Here is a 10,605-nt window from a genome sequence, read left to right on the forward strand (position 1 = left end):
GTAGGAGGAGAAGCAGGAGGCCCCGCTGCACAACCAAGCAAGAAGACAAGTACATAAAAGAGTCTCTAGTTTGAGAAATAGATGCCTCGCAGGTCCTCATCTAGCAGCTTCATTTAATAATACTTGTAAAACGCCAGTGTCAATGTAGACAGTGAAGAGACGACTCCGGGATGCTGGCTTTCAGGGCAGCGTGGTAAAAAAAAAAGCCATATCTGAGACATGCTAATGAAAGGAAACAATTAATATGGGCAAAAGAACACAGACATTGGGCAGAGTTAAGATTGGAAAAAAGTGTTATGGACAGACGAATCCGAGTTTGAGGTGTTTGGACTTTGGATCAAAGAGAAGAACATTTGTGAGATGCAGAACAACTGAAAAGATGCTGAAAGAGTGCCTGATGTCATCTGTCAACCATGGTGAAGGTAATGTGATGGTCTGGGGTTGCTTTGGTGCTAGTAAAGTGGGAGATGTGTAAAAGGTCAACAGGATTTTAAATAAGGAAGGCTAACACTCCGTTTTGCAACGCCATGCCATACCCTGTGGACAACGCTCAATTGGAGTCACTTTCATCCTACAAGATGGCAATGACCCAAAGCAAACCTCCAAATTATGCAAGAACGATTTAGGAAAGAAGCAGGCCGGTGGTAATCTATCTGTAATGGAGTGGCCAACACAGTCAACAGATCTCAAACCCATTGAGCTCTTGTGGGAGCAGCTTGACCGTAAAGGCCGAGTTATACTTCCGCGTCAGACCTGCGCCGTCAAGAAAGACCCGATTTACGACCCTACGCCATAGCCTGACGCGGTCCTATTGATTTTTCAAACCCTAGCGTCAGCCTAGCGTCACATCAACGCATATGACGTGGGGGAAATGGACTGTGATTGGTTTGCTCAGACTGTTGGTTCCGGTTCAGCGCGAAATCACCGCCATTGTGAAACATTATTTTTCTACACGCAAAAATGGACCAAGCCGACGGGAGTATCATCGAAGAGCAAGTCTCGTCAAGACATTATTATGATTGCCAAATGGCAAGGTCGGCGATTGAAAAAAAAAAAAATTGAAGAACCACCGAGACGTGTGTGTTCGGAATCGATTGACCACACGAAGCAGTGACCCAGTCGGCCAAAAACTGCCAACTGTTCATCACTTTATGTCGAATTTTTGGTTGGTGCACTTCAACATTTATTGTGTACATATGTAAAGCACAGATTTGGAGTCAAAAGAGTTGTTTTGATCTTTAATTTTCAATAACAGACAGTTCACACACGATACATCATCACTGATTGAGAGTGCCTCGGTGCTTTTTATGATAACGTTAAAATCAAGGCTCCCAACGCAGTTTGGGAAGTTCCATAGACGCCAGAAATCTGCTATGGCTTCCGACTGGCTGGTTGTAGGACACGGCAAACAAATCAGGCTGGAGGGCTTTGCAGACCTTGGACGCAGTGCTCAACACCAGTTTGAAGCTAGCCGTCACAGCTAGCTCTCTCCACCCGAGTCTAGAACTCTCTGGGCGGCATCAAAAGCCGGCCAGACCACCTCGAAACCGTCTTCTGCATCGCCTGCCCCTCAACATTTGTATGTTCAACATGTATTCAATGTTGATAAGCAGAAGATTTACATTCAAGAGTTCCATCTTGCATTGTTTATTTTTTCTCCTTTAAACTAGACTAGCGGAAGTCAACAAGCATGCCCCAAAACCGTACAAACATAACACCACCTCCCTCTAGTGGCTTGGCGGTGAATTACAGAGCAATGCGTTCCCTCACCGCAGAACTATCGAATGTCGAATGACGCCGTAGTCGCTGCGCCGTCACCGCAACGCTGGAGTATAACTCAGGTTTAAGAAGTGCCCATCAAGCCAATTAGGCTCGAGCGTATGATGTGGCACTCGCGAGGTTTCCGCCGCTATCGCCATTATGGAAGCGGTAAACATAAACAGTGAGGCATTTCAACACAGGTCGCTCTTTAAAAATGGTTGGAATTTATTGTGCGGTAAAGAATTGCAACAACCGATCGAATAGAAAGGAGAATGTACAGCTCGACGGAACACCATTGAGTTTCTTCTGGATCCCTACATGGAGAAAAGGCGAGGGAAAGGTCATATCTGAACTTACCAAACGTCGAAGAATGGCATGGGTGGCCTCGATCAGAAGGAAGGGCATAACGTTTGATTCTCCAGTTACACACAGAGTTTGCTCTATGCACTTCCACTCCGGTAAGTTAATTTCGTTTGTTTACGCAAATTTCGGTAACTTTATGCCCTAAGTCGGCCTGTTGTTAGCTATAGCTACAGCTAAACAACTAGCATGCATACATGTGCATTGTCTTCACAAGACATAATTTCTGTCGTTGCTAAATGAAAAAGCTGTAATATTTTGATGTGAGAGAGTGGCAAAGAATTTGTACACAGGCTACATTTTCTGCAACAAAAAATTTGTACATCTGTGGTCACAGACTAATGTAAACACACATTGCCTACCTTTGCTAGAAAGATGGTGTTGCCGTTTGCTATGGTCATAATGTGCAGATCCTGCACCCATCCGCAGCAAAACTGTCCGTAGCTTTGTAGCGATTTGTAGTTTCGGAATTGCTGATGAGTGTAGTAACTTACACCAAACACTAAATACAGCACGATGTCAGTTTCGCGTAGTGGTGGAAGCTTGTCGACATCTTTATTCCATTTGTGTTCGGCTTGCTCGTAAGGGTCAACATTGTTCACATCCTTAAAACTGCTCACATATCTGTCCTTCGCCGTGGTAACAGGTTTGTCTCTGTATCGAACTGGCAAGTTTTCCTTACTTTTTTCCATCTTTGGCACTCGTAGTTGAATTGTATTTGCCGTTAAGTTTAAATGTCCCGTGATGCAGACGTGCTTCCGTAATGGCTGCGTTGTCGCAAATCTCGCATGATCCCGTGCTGCTGTGACGTAAACGCTCGAGCCTAATACAACTTGTGGGAGGTGCTTCTGGAAGCGTGGTGTGTAGTTTCTCCAGATTACCTCAACAAATTAACAGCTAGTATGTCATTGGTCCCCAAAGCTGTAATTGTTGCAAAGGGAGCATTCTTCAATAAAAGCAAATATATGTGTATATATATATATATATATAAGGGCTGTCAAAATTATGGCGTTAACGCGCGGTAATTAACTTTTTAAATTATTCATTCATTCATTCATTCATTCATTTTCCATGCCGCTTTTCCTCACGAGGGTCACGGAGGTGCTGGAGCCTATCCCAGCCAACTACGGGCAGTAGGCAGGGGACACCCTGAACTGGTTGCCAGCCAATCGCAGGGCACAAGGAGACATACAACCATTCACGCACACACTCATACCTACGGACAATTTAGAGTGTTCAATCAGCCTACCATGCATGTTTTTGGGATGTGGGAGGAAACCGGAGTTCCCGGAGGAAACCCACGCAGGCACGGGGAGAACATGCAAACTCCACACAGGAAGGCCGAAGCCCGGGATTGAACCCTTGATCTCAGAACTGTGAGGCAGATGTGCTAACCACTAAGCCACCGTGCCGCCTTTTTAAATTAATCACGTTAAAATATTTGACGCAATTAACGCATATGTCCCGCTCAGACAGTATTCTGCCTTTTGGTAAGTTTTACAGCAAGGCTTTTTGTGCTGTCTAACAGCGAACTCTTGTGGTCGCTTTGCGACATGGTTTATTGTGTTCTTGCCAGTTCAATATGGCTGCACGACGTCTCGGGCTGACGCCTACGTTGTAATGTTGTGCTTATATGATCCTTGGACAAGATTTGTCCGTAAGTATGGTTGTTGTAAAGAATGTACATATTATGTTAGTAAGCGAAATGTTATATTTTTTGTATGAGACGCTTTTTGTTTATGTTTAGTGAACCTGTATAGCGTGCTAAGCTAACGTTGTTGCTAATGCAATGCTTGTGTACTTTTTTTTGTAGTTTTACAACGGTCTAAAGAGGACAATGGTTTGAGGCCATTTTATTAATAAATCAGATGAAAAAGGAAGAAGTCTGATTATTAAGGCGTCGTTCACTAGCTGTCTAGCTTTGGAAAAAGTAGACGCTTCGGAGTGAAGACAGCATAGACAGATTTAAATGACAGTAGACTGAAATGCCCACTACAGTCCTTATGTACCGTATGTTGAATGTATATATCCATCATGTGCCTTATCTTTCCATTCCAACAATTTATTTTACAGAATATATATATAATTTACAGAAAATATGGCATATTTTATAGATGGTTTGAATTGCGATTAATTACGATTAATTAATTTTTAAGCTGTAATTAACTCGATTAAAAATTTTAATCGTTTGACAGCCCTAATATATATATACAGCCCTAATATATATATATATATATATATATATATATGTAATAGTTGTGTGTGTTGAACCAACACGGAACGCAGTTTATTCCGTTTTTCACAATTGTCCCATGGGTTGACAATTGGTTGTCCCATGGCTCCTGCGTGGCGGGCGGCGGTGCACCCAGCCCATGCACGTCTGTCACACACAAACACACACCTGCGCTCATGAGTGACCACTGAGCCAACAATAATGAACAAAAAGGGCAGGAGATATTAAAGACAGCAACATAGTTATCTGCCTGCCCGCTGCTGTCTGCCCTGCACTGCGCTGCGCTCCGCTTCCGGGTTCGTTGCGTATAGGCCTGTCGCGATAACAAATTTTAGTGGGCGATAAATTATCTCATAAATTATTGCGATATACGATATTATTGCGGTGCCCCCCCCCCCCCCCCCCCCGAAAAAAAAATAAAAATTAAGCGTTTATTTATTTATTGTCATCATCATCTGTATCATTGACAGTTGCAAGATGTGATATGAGTAACCCGAAAAAAAACGAAGACGAGGGCTGACGAGAGAAGCATATGCTTATCAAGTCCCGTCCCCTTTTAACTGATTTACAATAACAGAATATAGAATACAGAGAATACAGTTTATATTAATAGATCAATTACACCCATTTAAATAAATAATAAATGTTTACTTTTAAATTAAAAAATACCTTTTAAGAAATCACAACTAAAAACAATAGACCATGCCTCTTTCAAGTAAAAGACAACAATATTAATACCGCACAGAAACACATAATGAATAAAATGTCTTTTTTCAAGAAAAGATAAAATTCCACTTAATAACAAGCATTTAGGCACATAGGTATAAAGTTGCTGTCACTGTAATTGCACTTCAACAACAGAGAAAAATAGACTAAGTAGCAGTAACCAAAAATTTGTCTCCCAAAGGTATCAAATATCATTAAACAGAGGTAAAACGGTCTCACTTCTTCAGCAATGTAGCTGACTTCACTTTCCGTGAGGGAACGCTATTTTGCGCAGTGTCGTCTTTATTTCTCACATCAAGCGAATACCTCTAATTGTCAATTAACGCGAGGAGGAGGCTCTGCTTGTTACGATGCAGTTTTCATACTAAGCAGTGAAAACTGGAGTGGATGATAGTGTTTCAAATGATCATGTAGATTTATTCTGTTGGTCATCTTTGTTGACACAACCTCTAGAAACATTTTGCAGACTGGTTCGTCCTCTTCCTCATTCCGCTCGCTCATTGCTGTGTGCCGACAGTGCAGTCGACCCTGCCTCCATCCATTAAATGACGGTCACTCAAACTCAAATGTATAAAACGAACATACCCAGAAGTTGATAAAACAGAGTGGCACAAGGAAGCTGAACTTTAAACAGCGCTGTCAAGCACGTCTGCCCCACATCAGCAAGTGTGCAGCAACCGCGTGCTTCACGAGCGCACGCACGCACGTGACAAACGCACGTGCGCGCGCACGTGCACGCGAGGCGATAAATCGCAGCAGGAAAATTACCGTCTTCATTTTTATATACCGCGCGATAAATGGAATTATTGCATATTGCGACAGGCTTAGTTGCGTAGTTACTTCGCTCTCTCTGCTCAGTGCATCGCCCCGTGCGTTTTCAAAACTAACATGTCTATTCAACATTAGAAGTCCAGGACAGTCCTCAAAAGGGGAAACGTCTCCAAAAAATAGACTGCAGTGGCTCGATAGAGTCACTGATGATGATTACAATGCAAACTGCAAGGCAGGCAGGAAAGTTATTGTAGTGTCTCACGGAAGTGTAAAACAGCATGCTGCAGGGGACCTCCACAAACGGAATATAAGATCTCAGAAGAGCATTCGTCACAATTCTTTGTACCTGAAACATCCCCTGAGCTTGATTTGGTATGTTATTATGCTCTTGTATATGTATAACATATAGGCTATATTTATATTTACCTTCATACATCTTGCATTGACAGGAGCATAGCTAGGCTATATCAGTTGCTACTATGGTTGATTATTTTTCGGAATGTTGATTTTTATTTTTTAAACATGCATTTATTATCAATCAATATGAAATGAATTTATCTACCCATAAAGAGCATGTTATTTTGTTACGCTAACTAATGCTACTCATTTGGAATTATTCCTAATGGATTAATAGCAAATAAACACTGAATAAATAGTCCTACTGCAAATATATGCTATCTAATGATTGATTAATAGTGAATTTGACATCATCCCAACCTTACCCTCTAAATTACTGCAGCTGAGGTGACACAGGTATACCACACAGTAAAACGTAGCCAGTCAGAGCTACAATAGTGCTGACTGTGGAATCAAGCTCAATCAGAAGATTTTTATGTGATTCCGAAATGGTGAAGAAAATTACTTTGGGGAGAACAAGCAAGAGGCACTGTTGAAACAAGTCCTGGGTCCAAAGGCAGTGGGTGATGTGCTTAAGATCTTAACGTCACCCATCCCATTCTCCATACAGACCGATGCCTTGAATAAATTGAGCAGGAAGATGTTCTTCAGTCCAGAGTCTGGGCTCACCAACAAAATGCTGGACTTCATAGGGAATGCAGACTAGTCAGCTGCTGGAATTGTAGCTATCCTCGAACATTCCCTTAGGAAATTTGGCTTGTCAATGCATCACGTGACTGGATTCAGTGCCGACAACACAAATGTTAATTACGATATTCACAACTTCGTTTTCACTAACCTGCAGGAAAAAAAAAAAAACAATCAAGGAAGGAAAGCAAGGAAACTGCCATGCCCACAAAGTGCACAATACAGTTTTCTCATCTAAAAATACATACATTTCTATGCATTTTAGGAGTTTTGGGGATGCCCCTTTTTTTCGCCCGTAAGGCTTTGGGCGCGGGGGGGGGCGTCCCTTATTTCTATTTCAAAAAGGTGGCAACCCTACATCTATCGAAAAATCACATTTACTTTTTTGCAAATCTTTGATCATAAGCAGACGGGTTGAGGAAGCAGGCATCTTCGAAGTGTTTGTAGCAGAGAACACTACTCGATGATGGCGTGAAATTAATTCGCTACGTGCGAACGAAAGATGTCCACTTACGTGCCCTGCTATACTTTGGCCACTCATACAACTTTTCTTTAGATTGAGAACAATACATCGCCACACACCGCCGTGGCATCTTACCGAGAAGCAATGCAACAATGCTGTTCTATGGCGGACTTCACTCGCAGTTCTCTGTGTGACGTAATTTCCGAAGATTGTCGAAAGAAAAGCATTTTCGTTGTCAAGGGCGTTGCTATGGGTTAAACAAAGAATCTGGAAGGGTTGCGTTTAAAAAAATAACGAAAATATGCTTATAATTGTTTAGCCATTGATGTTATTCAAAAACATGGTTGGCCAACCCATTTTCACATTTGGTCTTTAAGCTCGGCTGTCTGATAACACATTCCTCGTATGCTCAACCTTCGTTAATATTTTTCTAATAATTTTATGTATTGTGATTTATTGACCTGTTTCGCAAATGCACAAATCGTTTTAAATAAAACAAGAAATGGAATCATGTTGTCCAAATGTTTTTTATTGTGATCAATATCTGCAATAAAAAAGAATGACATACTATTTTTGTTTATATGTAGATACCTTGTATTATTTCCTTGTAACAACAGAATCCGTATCAGCCCTTCTGCATTTGGCAAATGTAATATAATGTGTAATTTCATCTCGTTTTGCTGACTCAAGTGGCCGGCGTATCAATCTATACCCATGTCAACACAGGCTGACAGGTTGTTATAATTTTGTCCATGAATGATTAACGAAGTGATAAGAACAATCATACAATCTCATCTACGCCGTGCTAAATCCATTTTTGGAGATTCTGTGAGTTCCTCTGGCTTGATTTTGCAGTTTTAACTTTGCAAACGCACTGCTAATTTCAACCCCAACTCATCAGGTTTTTTCTAAGCTGGAAGTTCGAACCAGAAATTATTTATTTATTTATTTATTTTCAAATTTTTACTTACATACTTCGCTCTGGAAACTTGTCTGTAAAGAATTAAAAAGAAAATAGTCATGAGTAATGAACAATTTAAGAAAAAAATCTAAATAAAATAATATTGCGAAAAAAATACAGTGCATCTGGTGCATTTTGATTTTATGTAATTTTTACAATTATCATAATTATATTGATGTCATTGTTTTAATTCCAGTTCATCTAACGTATTTTCATAGGCGTAGTTTGACTTTTGGGGCAGGGGGGGCACAACACGTTGATGTCCCTGAAATGCAGTGTCAGCAATAAAATTTACTTACAAGTATATTTATAATAATAAGTTGACAAGATCACCAAGATCGTCATCCATTGAATATGGTATGCCCGCCGGTGTCGTGCCGATGGAGTTACCCCAGTAAAAAATTTTACCCCCTGGGCCGAGCCATATGAAGGTAAATTTGTGTCTTTATTATTCAATCAAAAAAAGTTGCTTCAATCAAAATATATATTTTCAACCAAAAAAAAGTTGCTTCAATCAAAAAAAAAAAAAAAAAAGTTTGAATGCAAAAATAAATTTAAAACAAACAAACAAACAAAAAAATGCACGTGAAAGCTATTTTTTTTTTTTTTTTTTTTTTTTTTTTGATTAAAGCAACTTTTTTGATTGAATTAATGCTGATTTATGTTTGGGCCACATTTTGGCTAGGACATATTTGTCTTTATTATTCAATCAAAAACTAAGTTGCTTCATAAAAACATATTTTCAAAAAGAAAAATCACTTCAATCAAAAAAAAAAAATGGAAAAAGTTTTTGAATGCCAAAAAATATTTGAGATTGAAAAATTTGCATTTGAACACTTAATTTTTCATTGAAAAAGTTTTCTTTGATTGAAGCAATCCTTTTTTTGTTTGGGCCACATTATGAGAAGGACATTTGTGTCTAAATCATTTAATTCCCCCCGAAAAGTTGCTTCAATCAAAAAAAAAAAAAAAAAAAAAAAAAAAAAATCCAAAGAAAAAAATTATTTGAAAAATAAAATTGCCCTTCCATATATATATATATTTTTAATTATATGCAAAGCAAATGACCGTCTAAGTTGCTAGTCACATGATCTGTTTGAAAAAATAATTTTGACCCATTATAAAAATATATTTTTTTGTTCATTTCATTCATTTTTGTTGCAGTTTTATTGCTTTACAACTTGTATATATATATATAGGAACGTCAATTACATGCAATCACACTTTTCGGCCACCAGGGGGGCCTGGCCGCTTATGATTTTAATGTTATCCTATTTTGAGAATTATTTTGTTGAATTGTACCTCCAAACCTGCTGTTCACAGCTCCACGCGCTGTGAGGCGCTAAAATGCCAGTAATAAGAATGCATTTTAGCTGAACTTCAAGGTGTTAGATATACACGTTTAATTGCTAAAACTAATCAAAATGGTTCCTTACTTTTGTTAAAAGTTGCCCAAATTTGATCAAACCGCTCAGTGCATCTCCTGAAAGTGTTTCACGGAAGTATCAACTCATATGTCTATCACAGCCAATGTTACTTTCACAAGTTACCATATTATTGAGCCATGTACAGATTGTGGGTATGGAGTGAATAGAGTAATATGACTATATCAAATAGGCTCCTTCTGTAGATTATGCAATGTAGACTTAAAACTCCAAAGTATTTTTTTTCTTTATTTTTTAAAAATTATACTGGGGCACTGCAGATCAATACTGGGGCACGTGCCCCAGTGAAATATGTCTGGCGACACCCATGGCCCATCTGGCTACTTGCCCACTCGCTGACTCTGTGAGAAAGTGAACTTTTTACCTCCTTAGTGTCATGTTGAATTACTGGCATGTACAAATTCTTAAGTAGTACTTCTCCTAGATGCATCTGGTACTCTTCACCTACTGACAAGCTATACGTAAACAACAATAAATTGTTTGGCGCAGTAAAAAAAAACAGGTTAACAGGTCACGACGGCTCCCAGAAGAGGGAACCAGCGACGACCCTGAAGCCTCCAAGAGGGGGGCACATGACATCGCCTCATCATGATATCATCTCATTATGTGCCCTGCAAAAGCACACCTCGTTAAAACTAATTAAATTCCCTTGTTTTCAGTGTAAATCTACTACAGTGCTTCAAGTAAATTTTACTCAGATTTAGGAGTGGGAACCTCTTGGTACTTCACGATACGATACAATTTGCGATACAAAGCTCACGATAACGATGATCTGACAATATGGCGATACAACGATTATCGATACATTGGTCAGGAAATCATTCTAGGATATTCTACAAAC

The sequence above is a fragment of the Corythoichthys intestinalis genome, chromosome 14, assembly GCF_030265065.1.
Source record: "Corythoichthys intestinalis isolate RoL2023-P3 chromosome 14, ASM3026506v1, whole genome shotgun sequence".
Classification (NCBI taxonomy): domain Eukaryota; kingdom Metazoa; phylum Chordata; class Actinopteri; order Syngnathiformes; family Syngnathidae; genus Corythoichthys; species Corythoichthys intestinalis.